This window comes from Balaenoptera physalus, assembly GCF_965194825.1.
Source record: "Balaenoptera physalus genome assembly, chromosome: 20".
In the NCBI taxonomy this organism is placed as follows: Eukaryota; Metazoa; Chordata; class Mammalia; order Artiodactyla; family Balaenopteridae; genus Balaenoptera; species Balaenoptera physalus.
In genome coordinates this window covers 16,409,834-16,428,350 of record NC_138901.1, presented here as the reverse complement: position 1 = coordinate 16,428,350, position 18,517 = coordinate 16,409,834, and the positions used below count along the sequence as shown (strand labels likewise).

At 40.8% G+C, this 18,517-nt stretch overlaps 1 protein-coding gene across 8 annotated transcripts in view; it reads right to left on the bottom strand.

Moving 5' to 3' along the window:
- KANSL1 (KAT8 regulatory NSL complex subunit 1) overlaps nucleotides 1–18,517 on the bottom strand; it is a 188,918-nt gene that overhangs the window by 151,055 nt on the left and 19,346 nt on the right. The window contains exon 1 of one of the 8 annotated variants that reach the window (XM_082443082.1): nucleotides 8,640–8,829. The exons of the other annotated variants lie outside the window; for them this stretch is intronic. The gene's annotated coding sequence lies outside the window, so the exon portion shown is untranslated. Of the gene's footprint in view, nucleotides 1–8,639; nucleotides 8,830–18,517 lie in introns of those variants that run through there. 8 annotated transcript variants of the gene reach the window in all.

Here is an 18,517-nt window from a genome sequence, read left to right as displayed (position 1 = left end):
CATTAATTGACCTTTTACTGCGTCTGTCACTGTGCTAAATGTTTTACATACACATCCTCATTTAATCATCACAATAACATTATAAGACGAGTATGTACTCTTATTCTCATTTTATAGATAAGGAAACTGGTGCTCAGAAGTTAAGTAACATGCCCAAGATCACACAACTACCAAGCTGCAGAGGCAGGATTCCGATTCAAATCTCTAACTGTAAGGCCCATGCTTTCTTTTTTTTAATTGAAGTATAGCTGAATTACAATGTTGTGTTACCACTATATACAAGGCTAGGTTTAAACTGGAAGGAGCTTAACTGCTAAACATGAGGTTTTTGAATTTTAGTCTTTATGGGAAAGTCAATAACAAATACCAACTGATTATCTCCAATAGACATTTTATTAAAATGCCTACAGCATTCAAAGCCCCACACCAAGTGTCTATAAGGACGACATGGACCAGTAAAGACAGACACTCACTGTGATCAGGGAATCCTGGGGGGACATTAGGGGACCCTCACACAGGCTGAGAGTGGGTGGGGTCACAGAAGGCTTCCCGGGGGAAAAACATCTAAGTTGAAACCTAAAGAATAAGGAGGGTCCAGTATCGCCCATACAGCTACTTCCAACACCCCTACCCCCAACACCAAATCCAAAACCAGTTCTTGCCCCTCAACATGCCCTATGTGAATGAATCCCGATCCCAATCACTGATTTACCATCTACCATAGACATCTTAAACATATACTAATACTTAAACATATACTAATACCAGACAGGAATAATAGGAAGACTATAGGAGTTCATGGTCTAATGCTGGAGACACCAAGAATTATAGCAGTGTCATCAATGCCAAAGATAAGAAGATAGAAATTAGGTGTGAAGGTAAATCCAGATGATAAAGCACTGTTTTTCCTGAAGGGATCAAGCAAGGCTTCAGAAAGAGATGACATTCTGACTGAATACTGAAGGTTAAATAGGGAGGATTCAATACAGAATGACAGGCACGTTCACTGCATCCTTAATACCACTGCCTTAGTTCAGAACCTCTTACGTATTACAGTAATCCAGGCAGTAGTAATCTTCCAACTGTTCTTTCTTCCTGTCTCAGCAAGCCTTCAATCTAGTGCCCACTACCACTACCAAAATGATTACTAGAAAAGAAGGAGGAAAAAAGGGAAAAAGAGAGGGAACATAAATCCAACCATGTTGTGTTCCTGCTCAAAATCCTTCAGTGACTCTAGGGTAAGGATGAACCCAAACTCCCACACAACATTTATCTGCCCCCCTTTTACACTCAGCCTCATCTCCAACCTGTCCCCACCTTAGCCACCTGAATCTTATTTATAGTTCCAGACTCTTACATACCCTTGTACCTTTGCTTTTCAAGTTTTAGCTCAAGATCTCATGCTCTTTAAACTATTCCCCATTCATTTCAGGTGAAGTTAGAGGTCCCTTCCACTCTAGGGTCTAATATGCACTCCCATGACACCCTGGGCAACAGCTCATAATGGAACATAAACACCTAGTTTTGTCGCCCTCCCGCCCCAATCCCGACTGTATATTTCTTAAAAGGAAGGTTATGGGTTGTTTTATCTCTACCCTTACATGTAGCACTGCGCCTGGCAGAGAGTGGACCAATACATGTTAGCTAACCTGAGTAGTCTATGCTGAATGCATCAGATGGAGATCCATTATAAAGTTAATGGGGGTGTCTGATCATAAAGTTAAAACAATCTAACAATAAGCAGGAACGGGGCTTCCCTGGTGGCTCAGTGGTTAAGAATCTGCCTGCCAATGCAGGGGACACGGGTTCGAGCCCTGGGCCGGGAAGATCCCACATGCCGCGGAGCAACTAAGCCCATGTGCCACAACTACTGAGCCTGTGCCCTAGAGCCCGCGTGCCACAACTACTGAAGCCCACGCACCTAGAGCCTGTGCTCCGCAACAAGAGAAGCCACTGCAATGAGAAGCCCACGCACCGCAAGGAAGAGTAGCCCCCACTGGTCGCAACTAGAGAAAGCCCACACTCAGCAACGAAGACCCAACACAGCCAAAAATAAATATAAATAAAATAAATAATTTTTTAAAAAAGAAGCAGGAACCAACTGAATCTAGGACAGACTTCAACTACCTCAAGTTCCGGTCATTTACATTGCCAAGCACATGCACTCAGACCGACAAACTTTTTTTTTTTTTTTTTTTTTATTTATTTATGACTTCATTTCTGTGCGAGGGCTTTCTCTAGTTGTGGCAAGTGGGGGCCACTCTTCATCGCGGTGCGCGGGCCTCTCCCTGTCGCGGCCTCTCTTGTTGTGGGGCACAGGCTCCAGACGCGCAGGCTCAGCAACTGTGGCCCACTGGCCTAGTCGCTCTGCGGCATGTGGGATCTTCCCAGACCAGGGCTCGAACCCGTGTCCCCTGCATTGGCAGGCAGATTCTCAACCACTGCGCCACCAGGGAAGCCCGACAAACTTTTTAAGTTACTTTTAAACTACTAAATTTGGCTACATAAGCCTTTTGAAGGCAATACCTATCAAAATTTTAAATGCAACTACTCAGACTTTTACCTAGTAACTGCACTTCTAGGAACCTATCCAACAGAAATATTCTCACAGATACATAATAATATATGCACAATTCTTTTGCTGAAGACAATTCTTTTACTGAAGAACTATAATAGCAAAAAAAAAAAAAGCTAAACTTAAAAGATACAATAGAATATTCTGCAGCTATTAAAAAAAACTGTTTATGTTGATGTGAAAAATCTCTATGATATATAAGTGAAAAAAAAAGACCAAGCTACGAAACGGGTAAGATCATGTTTGTATTTAAAAAAAAAAATAAAATTGTTTTGAAGGATAACTACATATCAAAATATTTATTCATGTTTATCCTATTTCTATCTTATCACTGAATTCAAGTTTCCTACCAGTTTACCTCACAAAAAACAAAGAAGGAAAAATGTATTTTTATCTCATCTCTTCCTAGCAAACTCTAATAACACAAGTGTTTCTGAACAATACTAAAATCGATTTCTTGAAGGGTCTAAGCAATTCAAAAGCAAACAAGTTCTTAGGTTGGGGGGCTAGGGGATGAGGAGGGGGTACCTGACCAAAGTCGAGGGATCTCACTGAATCAACCTATCCCTTTAGAATACTGAATTAAAGATTAACTACAAAAAACCAGCAATCCATTATCTTCTGAAATATGCTTAAAGTCTTCAAACATCCTCAGTTCTCCATGGCCACATATGAGCAGTTTAACGAAACTTTCCTGACAGTTCAACTTATCAGACCAGTATTTCTGCAAAGCCTCTAATGCTAGCAAACATCAGAAGCTAAACTAATCAGCTTTTCGCCTTTATCCCTTCATCATACCCTCCAGTGGAGGTGCTAGTAAGCAGTCACAAAGGCCAAATAGCAAGGGAAAGCCTAGATATCAGTTTTTAGCAATTTTTGGTTTAATGCCCTAACAACAAAATTGTAATTCATCTTTTTTATTCCCGAACACTTCCCCTCCAAGTGAATTTAACCAGGTCTGACCCTAAGGTGCTCCCTTTTTAAAAAGAAATTAAGGGACTTCCCTGGTGGCACAGTGCTCAAGAATCCGCCTGCCAATACAGGAAACATGGGTTCGATCCCTGGTCCTGGAAGATCTCACATACCGTGGAGTAACTAAGCCCAGGCGCCACAACTACTGAGCCTGCGCTCTAGAGCCGGTGAGCCACAACTACTGAAGCCCGCGTGCCTAGAGCCTGTGCTCCGCAACCAGAGAAGCCACTGCAATGAGAAGCCGGCACACCACAACGAAGAGTAGACCCTGCTTCTCCGCAACTAGAGGAAACCCACATGCAGCAACGAAGACCCAACACAGCCAAAAATAAATAAATAAATGTATTGAAAAATATATATATATATAAAGAAATTAAAAAGGTCAGGGACTCTATTAAGTTTCATGCCACTCAAGCAACTTTTTTCCAAACAAGGGTGGAATCTGCTGTACTTAAAATTCAGAGTGAGATCTCATTTGGGATTCCTGGTTCAAGTAACAAGAACCAAAGTTTTTGATAACATTCAGATAAAACTGCACTGAATTTACCTCCACCTTACATTTCCTCACTCTCAAAAGCTTGGGGAGAAACTATTTTTAAAAAGTTAGAACTGGAGGAAAAAAAGGAAAGTTTACAGTCAACAACAATATATAGCTAAATAATTCCCTAGTAGGCTAGGGCATGCAAATGTTACAATTTTATAGAGCTAGTTTAAAATCTTAGGAAAGCAAGGCTTGCAGAAGGTAACATTTATTAAGCAGCTATCCGTTGCCAGAGACCACTACCCAACAGAGAAACAAGAATTTAAAAGGTATCTACCTTGAAAGGCCTCTCTTGACATAATGGTTTAAAATCTTCATATACAATCCTTAAGTTTTTCTTTCAGACTACCCAAGTTTGTTTTTCATTCATAAATATGAACTGTGCTCTCTACTTTGAAGTCGGTTTCCTCACACCCTACATTTTTGCTTTACTTTTATTTGATTAAAGACAAGAAAAGCTTAACACACAAAGAGAAAAAACATCTACTTCAGTTCTTTTTGGAGACCAGGCTTTTTGGTAAATCATACCTATCAGCTTATTTTCTCCTATACGTTTTACCCTACATCCTAAAAGACAGGCACAGGGCATAATGCAGGAACAAATGATAACCGAACTAATAAATAATAGTGACCCTCCCAATCATATATACTGGTCTTTTCCTATGAGCCACAATTCTCTCCACAATCTGCAAGTGACCCAAGGACACCACTTTCTTATCTCTTCTTGTGGCCTTCAAATATTAGTGACCTCTATCACAGTGTAATATTTGTCTTTTTAAATTCATATTGTCTTTTCTAAGCATTACTGCGGTTCACTGAGTTTTGATCTCACATTTCAGGGAATGGGAAGTACTGATCAAAGTGTCTGTTTTGTGTCATGAATTATCACTCTGGCAGGAATATTTCTGCACAGCTTTTAGTATGCCCAGAGACTAACATGCAATTTATTATGATAGAAACTATAATTTATACATACATCTTCAGAAGCAACATGAAGACTCAAAATCCAGACTTAATATAGGTTTCCAAGAAATAGTTAAAGTCCTTTTTAGGGAAAGGACGTAGTCCAAGTACTCTCTGCACTGTCACAGTAAAAAGGCCAGGTGTTTGGGGCCATTTTATTTGAGTCACCTGCACCTGTACTTTTTTATAAAGTGATCAAGCAAAAAGGCACTAATGTAAAATATGCTTTCTGAGACCCAGAACAATCTAACCAATCAAGGCAGAAACTTTTAAAATAGAGAAAGAGGGCAAAGAAAAGGTGCTTTGAAACTCTAAATAAACCACTCAATAATGAGATTTGCTCTGGGGCAATCAACCAAAGACCACATACTTGGTCTGCACTAGTTCCTCCTTTCCAAACTCAAGGGGATGGAAAGATGCTTGGGGTTAAAAACAAAAAAAGAACAAAAAAAAAAACAATTAATTAAAAAAAAAAAAAGTCTCTCTCTCTCCAGGAAGGAAATCACTTAATTTCTGTGTCTAATGACCTCGCCAAGAAGAAAAAAATAACCCCTACCAAACCCCCCGCCCAAGGAAGATGACAATATAAAAGGAAAAAGCAATATTCTTTAAACACAGTACTTTCAATGACTATTATTTAAAATATCCAACATGGATTACTAAGTTTTTTCACATTTTAAAATTGCTTTTCTAGTACTATAACAAGGTAACTAAGCTTTACTCAAAAAAGTTTCTAACTAGAACCACTCAATACTAAAATACCCTCTCAAATCAGCATCATCAACCACAATGGCCCTATGTTTACAGAACATGAGTCAGGTTATATCAAACAGAACAAATCTATAACTTGTTACTCACTTTAAAATACAATTAAAATCTGTGATCAATCCAATAAAATCCAGAATAGTAGAGACACTGGTTACAGTGTAGCATGACTAGAAATGGAAAGGTACCAGCAGTGCTTGAAGAAGAAAAATAGTTACTTTCCTTTCTTCTCACCTTGATAAAAGTTAAAAGTAAACTAAGGCTTACTCATTTTCTAGCTTCCAGAATTTTCCTCAACAGGATAATGATAAGTCACCTAACAATCAACGTGTGCTCTGCAGGTTTAACCATAGGAATAACATGTGTAGGCAGGAAGAAAATCATACAAAGATTTAACATCTCACTTTGGTAAAGCACAAAAGTCAAACACTGAAATTCTGAATAAGGCTTTCAGGAAAGGTGCAGCAACACTTCTAAATATTTCACTTAAGTAGATTCACAAAGATAAAAGGACCAAAACCCCACCATACCTCAAGGCTCTATCAATACTTAATTGATCACTCTTTTAACTGTCTACAGACGTAAATCAAAAATACTTTTTATATACTTAAATTAGGCAGTCATCAGAGACCAATCATCTTTTACCACAATACAGATGTTAAGAATCTTTGTCACATCTATGTTTCCCTCCAAATGGTACACACTTGAAAACTTAAAAATTGACCACCTCAAATCATGAGATCACTAACAAATACATCAAATATGCTAAAGGTCAAAGGAACTGCATACTTTGTAGGATAAACCTAGCAGAAATCGAAATCAGAATTCCATGACTGAGGATAGTTATCCCACATTTATAATACATTTTTTAGATTCCCAAGGGATGAGCATTTTTACCTTGCCTTATTTTTAGAACTACACATCACACTGCACATTATCACATGACATGATGTAACTGTTAGCAAAGAAAATGGCCCAAAACCATTGAAAATATACACGGTAGAGGAAACGAATCAATGCACACAAGAATCACTATATTTCATATTTACTTTTTGAAATTTTTTGAACTCACAACAGACCTTTTTTCAAATTGGAAACGCGGTTAGTAAGCTCTGTAGAAACAACACAGAAATGTATTCGGTATTTTATAAAACAGGAATTTACCCAACTATGGGGAAAACTGATACGAAGAAACATTCTTCTAAATCTACAGGATTAGTAGTAAAAATTCTCTGGATCAAAAACGCAACAGAAACATAATGAAATACCTTCAGATAGAAAACAATTATTACTCAAAACTGTTCAGTGTTGTTGCGAGAAAAGAAAAATAGTTTTAAATGAGAAGCATGTAGACAATTGAAAATTTCTAAATTGGTCAGACAGTATGCTAGAAAAAGAACTAAGTATAGCCTGTAGAAGGGGGGAGGGGAAAACACACCCACTTAAGCCCTTGTAAATAGTGGTTAAAGGACCCAAAAAGCAGGGAAAATACTACAGACTATTCTGAGAAATGGAAAACATATTCCAATGTTCTACTTTCCATACTTGAAAGTGCTTTAGAAACGAAGTTCAGTAACAACCTATAACTATATCATGATTATGCAAGGCAAAGATTATGTAATTTTATCGTTTATTATAAATGTTCTCCGATTTTAAAACTAAAAAAACTAAAACGTTTTCATCTCTGTAATAGGGAGGAGAGAAGTTCTTCTGGGCTACAATTTAAAAATATAAACACACACCCCAAAACAAACAAAAAAACACAATGATTGCTAGCCACGTGACAAAGGAGATGGCAACACCAGGATTGTGAATGGAGGGGAGGGAGGCGAGGCAGGAGGACTAGGAAGATTTCTCGGAACTTTGGGGACCTCGGGATTCGGGTCTCCCGACCCTTAAGGTACCAAACTCTAGCCCGACTAGTTGTACTGTTAACATTCTCAATTAGTTTATTAATAGGTCACGAAAAATGCTCCAGTGACCTCCAGAATAAAGGGGGGAAAATCGGAGGAGGAGGAAAGAGAGCAATTTAAAGTGGCGCCATCATGTCACCCCTTCTCCCCTGAGGCAATCAATAAGCAATAGTTAAGTAACGTGTTTCTCCAAAAAACCCGACAACGGAAAACAAAAGGATTTTTAAGTAAAACATGAGGGTAAGGCTGTTTATCCTATGGAAAACAATCAAATTATTTGCTGAGAATCAAAAGACAGTCAGCCGGAAAACAGGCCCCCCAAACTCACTTAAAACCAAATAAATGTCTCTTCCTCTTTAGTTTAAAAAAAAAAAAAAAAACACGTCTGCCTGAGGGAGACTAGATCTGAAAACGTAAGTGACCTCAATTTACAGGCAACAAAAATAATAAATAAATGAAACAAATAATCATCTCACTAAACAATCAGAGTTGTGATACACACCGTGAAACGCGCAAGATGTGTGTTTCGGCCAGAGAAAGGCCTTTTGCAGTCAAGAGAAGTTCAAGGCGAGAGCAAGAGTTTGTTTGGGTTTTTTTTTTTTTAACCGGAATAAATCGTGTTCTTAAGGCCGCATTTTTAAATAGAACGCCAAAGGAAAAGCTGGCGAACGAGGCGGCAGCTGGTGGGGAAGGGCCCCCGCACACCCCCGCCCTTGGGGCGACTCCCAGCCTCGGACCCGCAGCGGGGAAGCCCGGAGAGGCCATTTAAAGTTCCGGGGATTTTTCCTGCCCTGCCCTGCCTTTCTAGTTACAACTAACAAAGAGAGGGAGAAATGGGAGCCACAGGGAGAGCGAGGAGAAGGAGAAAGGGCAGCGGGAGGAGGAGAGCAGCAGCAGCAGCAGCACCTACCACGTGATGGAAGAGCGTTGCCCGGGCGGATTCAGCCCCACAAAATGGGCGCAGTTTGCAAACAGCCCCCGGCCTGGGCGCCGAGGGCCGGCGGCGGCGGCGGCGGCGGCGGCGGGCGGGGGCGCGCGGCGGCGGCTCCGGCCCGGGCCCGCCGCTCTCCTCCCCCCCGGCGCCCGGAGCCGCCCTGACTTTCCGGGCGGGGGGGCGAGGCGGAGGGGGAGGGGAAGGCGGCGGCGGCAGGGAGCGGCCGCTTTTTCTTCTCTTTCGGGCTCTTTCTCCGGCCTTCCTCGGCTCCGGCGGGGCCTGGGCACGGCCGGGGACCACAGCCCGGCCGGGAGGACGGGCGGGCGGGGGCAGAGAGTGAAGCCGCCCCCCCGCCCCGCACAAACAAGCGCCGCCGTCTGCAGCCCAAGCCCGCACCCCGGCCGCCGCCCCCGGACGCCTCTTCCCGGCCGGGGAGAGCGCTCCGGCCGCCCCCCGCACCGCCGCGGCGAGACGAGTCGGCTTCGCTAAGGTGCTCGGTTCTCCCGCCGGCTCGGCGAGCGGTGGCGGCGGTGGCGGCGGCACTGGGAAAATGGCGGCCGAGCTTCTTTTCCCTCCCCCCCTTTAATCTGAAGCGGAGGGAGAATGGAGCGAGCGAGCGAGCGGGCGAGCGCCGGGGACACGGGGAGGAGGGACAGCAGCGCCTCCGCCGGCTGCGGCTGCGGCGGCGAAGGGCCGCTCCGCCCCGGCGCGCCGCCAGGGGGCGCCCACCGCGCCGCCCCCGCGAGCTTCCAGGAGGCGCGGCCGCCGCCGCCGCCGCCGCCGCCTCAGTCATGGCTCCTCGCCGCGGCCGCTGTTTCTGCACCTCCAGCTGCGGAGGCCGCGGCGCCGGGACCCAGCCGCTCCCAGACGTGCGGCGGCGGCACGCGGCACTGCGGCAGGCGGGAGCGGACCCTCGCTCCGGCTGGGGTGAGGCTAACCTGAGGCACTGACGCCGTCACATTCCTTCCGCGCTTGGGCTGACAAGGCCGCGCGCCGGCTATGAGGGGCAAGGCAGGCTGGGGCGAGAGAGCAAGAGGACGTGAGCGAGGAACTGTTTGTACTGGGTAGTAAATAGGCTAATGCCGTCGGTACCACATTATTCCAGGGCTAAACGTGCGCTGAATCAAGTGGGGAGCTCCCTGACCAGTGAACCGCTTCCTGCCACCCTTTGTCCTAGCAGCCTGCCTCCGTACACTGCAGCACGCCTGGGCACCAGCCCCAGTACCGCGATCCGCAGCCGCCAGGGTTAAAAAAAAAAAAAAAAAAAGCGCACGTCTTCATTGCGCAGGCTCGGGCCAGGGCCCGCGCCGGGCCAGCCCGGGAAGGGACAGCCGGGAGCAAGAGGGGAAGTGATGGCCCACCAGCGCCAGGCCCGCTGGGAACTGTAGTTTTCATTAAGAAACACGCGTCTGGTTTTGGGTGTCACGGCTTGGCGGATCCACCAAAGCAGGCAAATGGCATTACACAATGAGTATTTATGCTTCCTGTCTCCACCAAAAGGAAGTTCACTGCTATGCTAAAAGTTTAACAAAGAACTCCATAGAGAAACCCAAATCTCACAACAAAAAGCAAACTTCCACTTTCCTACCAGAGTTGGTTTAAAGTGGTGGCACTTTATCATTTCTCATGACCAGTTTGTCAGTACAATATCTTATTCCTTTTCCAAAATAGGGCCTTAAAATAATGGAAGATTTTCTAGATTAAAAAAATTCAGCAATATAATGCAAAGTGTCACATTTACACAAATTATAATCCACTATCCTTTAAAACTAAAGAAAAAGTTGCCAAAAGATGAATCCAGTGCTTAGAGGCTTAAAAAAGGAACTCTGGTATTCATCAAAATATTACTTTAAATTACAGAACAACAACAACAAAAAATGTTTCCAACAATTAAATCATCAAATGCAGCAGATGAGAAAGATATGCTCTACTACCAAAAAGGAAGATGAGAAACGCTCAATACTTTTTTGTGGCTTACCAAAACCAATATCCGGTGGTATGCGTCACTTCTGTTAAGCCAAAAAACAGCCCAACAGCTTGTCCTCCCACAAACTTTAACTCACTAGCTCCTACAGCATCTACACCTATATTTCCATTTGTACCCTTAAAATCACACTCTCAATCATAGTCATGGTTCTCAAATATCAAAAGAAAGCCACAGGGTCAAATTACACAAGAATAAAAAAAAATATGTATACATATTTGTATACACATCCAAAAGAGATCCTAGTCTTGGCTTTTTAAATTATAATCCTGGGGGGGTGGATTTAGTTGATTGAAAAATGTATACACACATCTCCACATAAATAGTTATTCCACAAAATACAGCAGAAAGTGTTGAACACAATTCTAAAACCAATAGATGGCGAACTAGAGCCCTAATGTGAGGATTCTGAAATCCAAATGAGCAGAATGAAAATACCAAATAAGGCATAGCCCTTTGCAGTGTATACTTAAATATTATGTTCAAAGACACTCACCACAAAATAATTAATTTTACTACTGCTTCGATTCTTAAAACTCAACTGTCAGATTTAATTAGGCCCCCAAATAACCAAGGTTATAAAATACATTCTTTTCAAATGATTAAGAAAGAGGTGGAAATGCTCATTTTTAAACATGCATTTTGGGTAAAAATAAATCCCCACCTTCCCCTTTTCTCACTGCTTAGCCCAAGAGTAGGGAGTTCACAGTGTTTATGGCACTTAAATCAATTTGTTTTACATTGTTATCTCGAATCAGATGTCTTTCTGCTCAGACACCAATTTTTCCAAATAAGGACATTCAAAGGTGAGCTACTACAGACACAAAAATCTCAGACAAATACATTTTCTTAAAATTTCCCCCCAAAACACAGTGGATGTCAAGGCTGAGTAAAAACACACACACACACACACACACATACACACACACACACACACACACACACACACACACACACACACACACGCTTCCCTGGTGGCGCAGTGGTTAAGAATCCGCCTGCCAATGCAGGGGACACGGGTTCGAGCCCTGGTCCGGGAAGATCCCACATGCCGCTGAGCAATGAAGCCCATGCGCCACAACTACTGAGCCTGCACTCTAGAGCCCGCGTACCACAACTGCTGAAGCCCACGCGCCTAGAGCCCGTGCTCCGCAACAAGAGAAGCCACCTCAGTGAGAAGCCCGCGCACTGCAACCGAGAGTAGCCCCCGCTCGCCACAACTAGAGAAAGCCCACACACAGCAACAAAGACCCAATGAAGCCTAAATAAATAAATAAATTTATTTTTTTTTAAAAAACATACTACTCATTTTCCTAATCATTCTTGGAATAGTCATTGTGATTGACTGTCCCCCAATATCCACTCTATCCTAGTAGATTAGTTTCAACCCATTCTCTTTGCCAGTGATTGGTTGGGAATGGGCATGAAATGTAATCCTGGCCAGTGTGACACAAGTGGAAGCCCACTGGAAGGCCTCCAGGAGAGAACTGTGAGAAAAGATTCTTCAGTCCTAAAGATGAGATGAGGAAGAAACAGTCCCTTTTCAGGTAATGCTGAACATGACACTTCACACTGCTACAGTCACCTTACAGCAAGCCTGAAGATGCCACCAACATCAAAGAGAGCAGAATGGAGAACTGGCAAGTACCTTGATCCTTGGTGACAGCATTAAATGATTATATCAGACAATCCTGACATCTGCAAGACTTCTGGACTTCCAGCTACATGAGACCAAGGTAACAACAAACATTTCTTTATTGTTTAAGCCAATTTGAATTAGGTTCCTATACCTGAAGTCAAAAACATACTGATTATTTTCTCATATTTTAGAGTATTTGTATACTCTAAAATACTTTATGGATAATTTATATTCTCATATTTTATATAACCTATAGACCAGTCCTTTCCTCATATACACAACTCTGTACCCATCCATGTCTTTATGTGTTCTTTCTGCCCTGAAAAAGAGGACCATCCCTCCTCACCACCAATCCTTGTTCATTCCTCTCCCCCAATCCACCTCTAATTTACTTTTCCTGCAAGAAAACAGTAATAAGAGAATTCCCTGGCAGTCCAGTGGTTAGTACTTGGCACTTTCACTGCCATGGGCCCGGGTTCGACCCCTGGTTGGGGAACTAAGATTCCACAAGCCGGATAAATAATAGAATAGGAAAGAAAGAAAAAGAAAACAGTAATAATAACAATAATGTAGATAATTGGCACTGTATTACCCTGCTCTTGGTTAAATGCTCTCTGTAATTCCTCTGAGGTTGTTTTCATATACCAATCTTGCCTCCTGAAGCCAGCCTCAAAGCTCTTAAAAGCAGGAACTATGGTTATTCCAACTTCTCTGATTTATTACTCTGGTCTATATAATAAACATACTCCAAAAAGGCACTCTTTAACTTCTTCACCATATATCTTCTAACAACCCAGAAATTCCTAAGCAGAATATTCTATCACAAATTCAGTATTTCATATGTCCGAACCAATCTCAAAAGGACAAGGGATTATTCTGTGTTGTACTTAAAAAAAAAAAAAAAAAAAAAAAGCAATTATTAAAGTAACTCAGGAGAGAAAGTCCTAAAGCCTAAACCATTTAGTTTCAAAAGGACAGGGACCCAGTTTTTCTTATTTGCCATTGCATCCCAGGGACCTAGTCCAGATATCAGAGAAATGAACACATCAATCTATATAAGACAATATTAAAATTATATCATGGAAGAAACATCTTTAAACTGAAATTGGTGCACGCTCTCATGTTAATATTCAGCCAGCTAAATATTAAGTAGAAAGCCAGGATAAACTGAACCAAAACTGGGAAATTTAAATAAAAGAATTTTGGATATTAGAAGGAATACAGAAGGCCACCTAATAAAAACCTCCAGATTTTATTATCAGGAAAATGAAGCCAAGAGAAAATAGTTAGGAGACTGGCCAAAGCTAAAGCTGGAACACACGCTGGAATCCAGGTGTCAGTCTCCAATTCTCACTTTCCCCGCTGTGTCACCTGCCTTCCAGAGTCAGAGCCTCCCAACAGAAACATGCTACTCACCTGGAGAGTAAGAAGTGCAAACATGACAAAGGTATTCAACCTGAACAATACTACCAATTCAGTTTCACCAGTATCAAGACTTGGTCAAAGGTAAGTAAGAGAAAATCCTCACATTGATTACAATAAAGCGCCTCACATTGTTTACAATAAAGCACAAAGATCAAGATTTTTTTTCACTAAATGGAGGTCTCAACTAATTCACAGTATCATATATTCTTATGTATTCAGTCCAATAGCAACAAACTTGCAGTAAGATTAAACAATTTAAGGCATTTGAAAAACTTGTCAATGACAAAGTATTATAAGAATGCATGGTATTCCTTAGTTTCAATCCCACCCAAAAACAAGATAATATTCTTCCTCATACTAAAGATATATAGGCTCTGGAATTTAGAGAAAGATATTATCTTACCATCTCACCACAGAAGTGATCCAATAACTCATTGAAAAGAAAAACTAATCTTTAGGCAGACTCATGATTTAACCGTGTTAGTACTGAGAAAAGTAACTAAAGTTACAGATTAACCCTGAAAGCACTCCTCAATCTAGAAATAATTTATTTGGGGATATTTAAGAAGACAATACTAAAATTCAACTGAATACAACTGTATCACTTAAAGAAACAAGTCAGGTTCTCCCAGGCCATCAGCTATGTTAAGACTTAACATCCAGGATTGATGGTTTTCTCCTCTGCAGTCCCAGATTTCAAAGTAGCTACACAAGCACTGACTTCTAATACACGCAGTTTAACCAGAACTTTACATGAATATTTTAATAAAGTTTCTCAAGGAGTTAAATTAAACAAACATACAAAAAACTACTGATTAAATAAACTGATTATTTAGGTGGATTTTAATAAATTCTAATGCTTTGAACTTTAGTATAGAACGTTTTAAAATTCTCCAATAATTAGAATTAACCAAAAAAGTTAATTGACCAAACATAACAGGAGTATTTTAATATACTGATTTTGCAGATAAGGCAATGTCAAATAAAGGAATCTGCCTAAGACCTAAACACTGTATCAGATAATAAATGTCAGAACATGCCCCAAATTTACCAAAAAACTGCCTGGCTTCTTTTCCAAATGATACGTAAAGGTAAGCATGGAGAACTTCAAGGCAACTGTGAGCACCCAAGTTGTGGAGGGCCTGAGAGAGAGTCAGAGGGGAAAAAATGTTCACAGAGGAAAGGAGGCAACAAGTGCACAAGGCAAAAGGCATTCTAAAAAAAATTTTTAAGTGAGTTGCTGAGTCCAAAGTTAAGATGCAACTTCTAAAATCTTGCTCTGATGGCACAGTGAACCTAGGGATTATGGAGATAGCACATCACACCTGTTCCCTCCAATAGAGAGGCACACCATTCTTGGAAAGGACGTTACTTTTTAATCCACTGATTCCTGGATTCCTGAACTGGGTTCTCATGTACAGTGTGCAGCATACAGCTATGGACTAGGAAGTAACTGAAGCCACTCAACAGACAGAGACATCTTGCTGGAGTGTCGATTTAATCAAAGATTATAGTAAAATCGGATACACTTTTGTTAAAATAAACACATATATTACAGAACAAAATGCAAAATTCTCATTTTTTGAAGATAGAGAAGGAGTCTTCAGAGAAATGCTCTTTTTGTGACAAGCTGCTTTGGACAACCCCAGATCTTGACAGTACTTTAGGAGAAGCATTTGTAGATAAATATGCATGCCCAAAAGCCCTGAATGTAGTCCCTTTATACAGATGATGAAACCTGAAAACATCTAATGTAAAAATTGTTGTGGGTACAATATTATAAATGAGACCATAAGCTACTGAGAGAACATGACTGGAATTCAGGAAATGCTGAAGTCCCTGTCTTATCTCTGTCACTCATTTACTAAGAAATCGTATATAATTTTCTTAACAGCAATCTTTTTTCATTTCTGGATTAGACTGACAAAAATAATAGAACATAATATTCAGTATTTTCAGCCATATTCCAAATTAATTCTCACAATCAAATTTAGAAACAAATTTATCTAACAAAATTGTCTCAAATGATCTAGCTCTAGCTTCAACTAATAGAACAACAACAACAAAAAATAGCCTAATGAAACTATATCTTTTATGGTATAAAGAAGAAAAAATTCCTTCTGTGTAGAGGAGGAGAAAACCTACTCACACGTCCTAGAATTTCTATGGTGGCAATGTCAAAATGTGATCTTGCTGGTAACATTTAGGCTAGGGCATTGAATTTTTATAACATGACAACAGTAATACTTGTATTCCTGCCTTGAATGACTTTCTTTGATTTTTCAATAAAACTAGATATCCCCTTAAAGCCCTATTATTAATTCCCAATCATTCATAAACATTTACTGAGTGTCTACTGGATGCTAAACACTATAGTACCTCTGGAAAAAAATGCTAAGTCACCATCATAAACTATGTGGTAGCCAAAAAAAAAAAATCCTTTCTATTCGCTGATATTTTAAACAGTAATTCAAAGCCAAGAAGTAGTAAGAGAACAATCAGCAAAATTTTAGTGCTTTATGCTTCCAATTCAACTCTCTTCTGGCCCTTTTGGGAAGCTTTTGTAGACCACCCTAAGAATGCTAAAATTAGGTGTTATTTATGGCATAACTAGAATGAGGTAACAAAACAAGTACCTCAAAAATAAAACTAAGAGAAGAGGTTAAGGGAACCAAGTAGGAGACAAGGATCTGAAGTGCCAGACTTGGAACCTCTACCCTGAATGCCTCAAGATAGGGAAAAGGTCAAGAAAAGGAAAATTTGTGACCTAGTCCAATTGTATTTAATTCTGCATCTTTGTTTTTATTTTTTTAATTTTATTTATTTATTTTGGCTGCGTTGTGTCTTCGTTGCTGCACGCGGGCTTTCTCTAGTTGTGGTGAGCGGGAGCTGCTCTTTGTTGCAGTGCGCGGGCTTCTCATTGAGGTGGCTTCTCTTGTTGCGGAGCACGGGCTCTAGGCCACAGGCTTCAGTAGCCGTGGCATGCGGGCCCAGTAGTTGTGGCACATGGGCCCTAGAGCATAGGCTCAGTAGTTGTGGTGCACGGGCTTAGTTGCTCCGCGGCATGTGGGATCTTCCTGGACCAGGGCTCGAACCCATGTCCCCTGCATTGGCAGGCGGATTCTTAACCACTGCGCCACCAGGGAAGCCCTACGTCTTTCTTTCATTCTCAAATATTTGCTCTTGCCCCGTGGGAAGGCTTCTAGATTTCTTGTGATTGCCACAAATTTAATAACTCATAATTTCTTAAACATTAGTTGTATTAACTATTATCTTCATTCAGTAATTAGGCAATTAGAATTTACTATTGCTAAATGAATGTCCAAAATTAAACCAAAATTATTTCAAGATGAAGTCAGAATACATCTCAACTCATTTGATAAGGCTGTTATTACCCTGACACCAAAACCAGACAAAGACATCACAAGAAAACTACAGACCAATATCGTTCATGGATATAGATGTAAAAACTCCTCAACAAAACACCAGCAAGTGAATCCATCAACATAAGAAGGATTGTACACCTTTGCTAAGTGTGATTAATTCAAGGAATTCAAGGTTGGTTTAATATCTGAAAGTCAATTAATGTAATACATCATATTAATAAGGAAAAAAAACCACATGATCATCTCAATTGATGCAAAAAAAGCGTCTGACAAAATCCAATACCCTTTCTTGATAAAAACACACAGGAAATGAAGGAAACTTTCTTAACCTGAGAAAAGGCATCTATGAAAAACCCACAGCTAACATCATACTTAATGGAGAAAGACTGAATACTTTCTCCTTAAAACCAGGAACAAAACAAGGATGTCTGCTCTCAACACTTCTATTCAACATTGTACTAGAGGGCTTCCCTGGTGGCACAGTGGTTAAGAATCTGCCTGTCAGTGCAGGGGACACGGGTTTGAGCCCTGGTCCAGAAGATCCCACATGCTGCAAAGCAACTAAGCCCATGCTCCACAACTACTGAGCCTGTGCTGTAGAGGCCACAAGCCACAACTATGGAAGCCCGTGTGCCTAGAGCCCATGCTCTGCAACAAGAGAAGCCACTGCAATGAGAAGCCCACACACTGCAACGAAGAGTAGCCCCTGCTCCCTGCAACTAGAGAAAACCCCACGCGCAGCAATGAAGACCCAATGCAGCCAAACATAAATGAATAAATAAAATTTTTAAAGAAATATTGTACTAGAGATTCTAGCCAGGACAATTAGGCAAAAAAAAAAGAAATTAAAAGCTTTCAGGTTACAAAGGAACAAGTAAAACTAGTACAATTTGTCCATGACATAATCCTGTATATAAAAAATCCTAAGGAACCCACAAATAAACTATTAGAGCTAATAAACATATCCATCAATGTTACAGAATTCAAGATCACTATACAAATAAATACCAATTGTATTTTGATACAATAGCAACAATCTGAAATGAAATTAAGAAAACTCCATTTATAATAGCATCAAAAAGAATAAAATACTTAGAAATAAATTTAACAAAGAAAGTATAAACCTTATAATTTGAAAACTACAAAAACTGTCACAAGAAGTTAAAGAAGTCCTAATTAAGTGGAAAGGCATCCCATGTTCATGGATCAGAAGATGTAAATTTGTTAAGATGGCAATACTCCCTAAATTGATCTATATATTAATTCAATTCCAGAATATCCAAAACAATCTTGAAAAGGAAGAACAAAGTTGAAGGACTCACACTTCTTGATTTCAAAACTTAATTCAAGGCTATAGAAATCAAAACAGTGTGGTACTGGCATAAGGATAGACATATAAATCAATGGAATATAGTTTAAC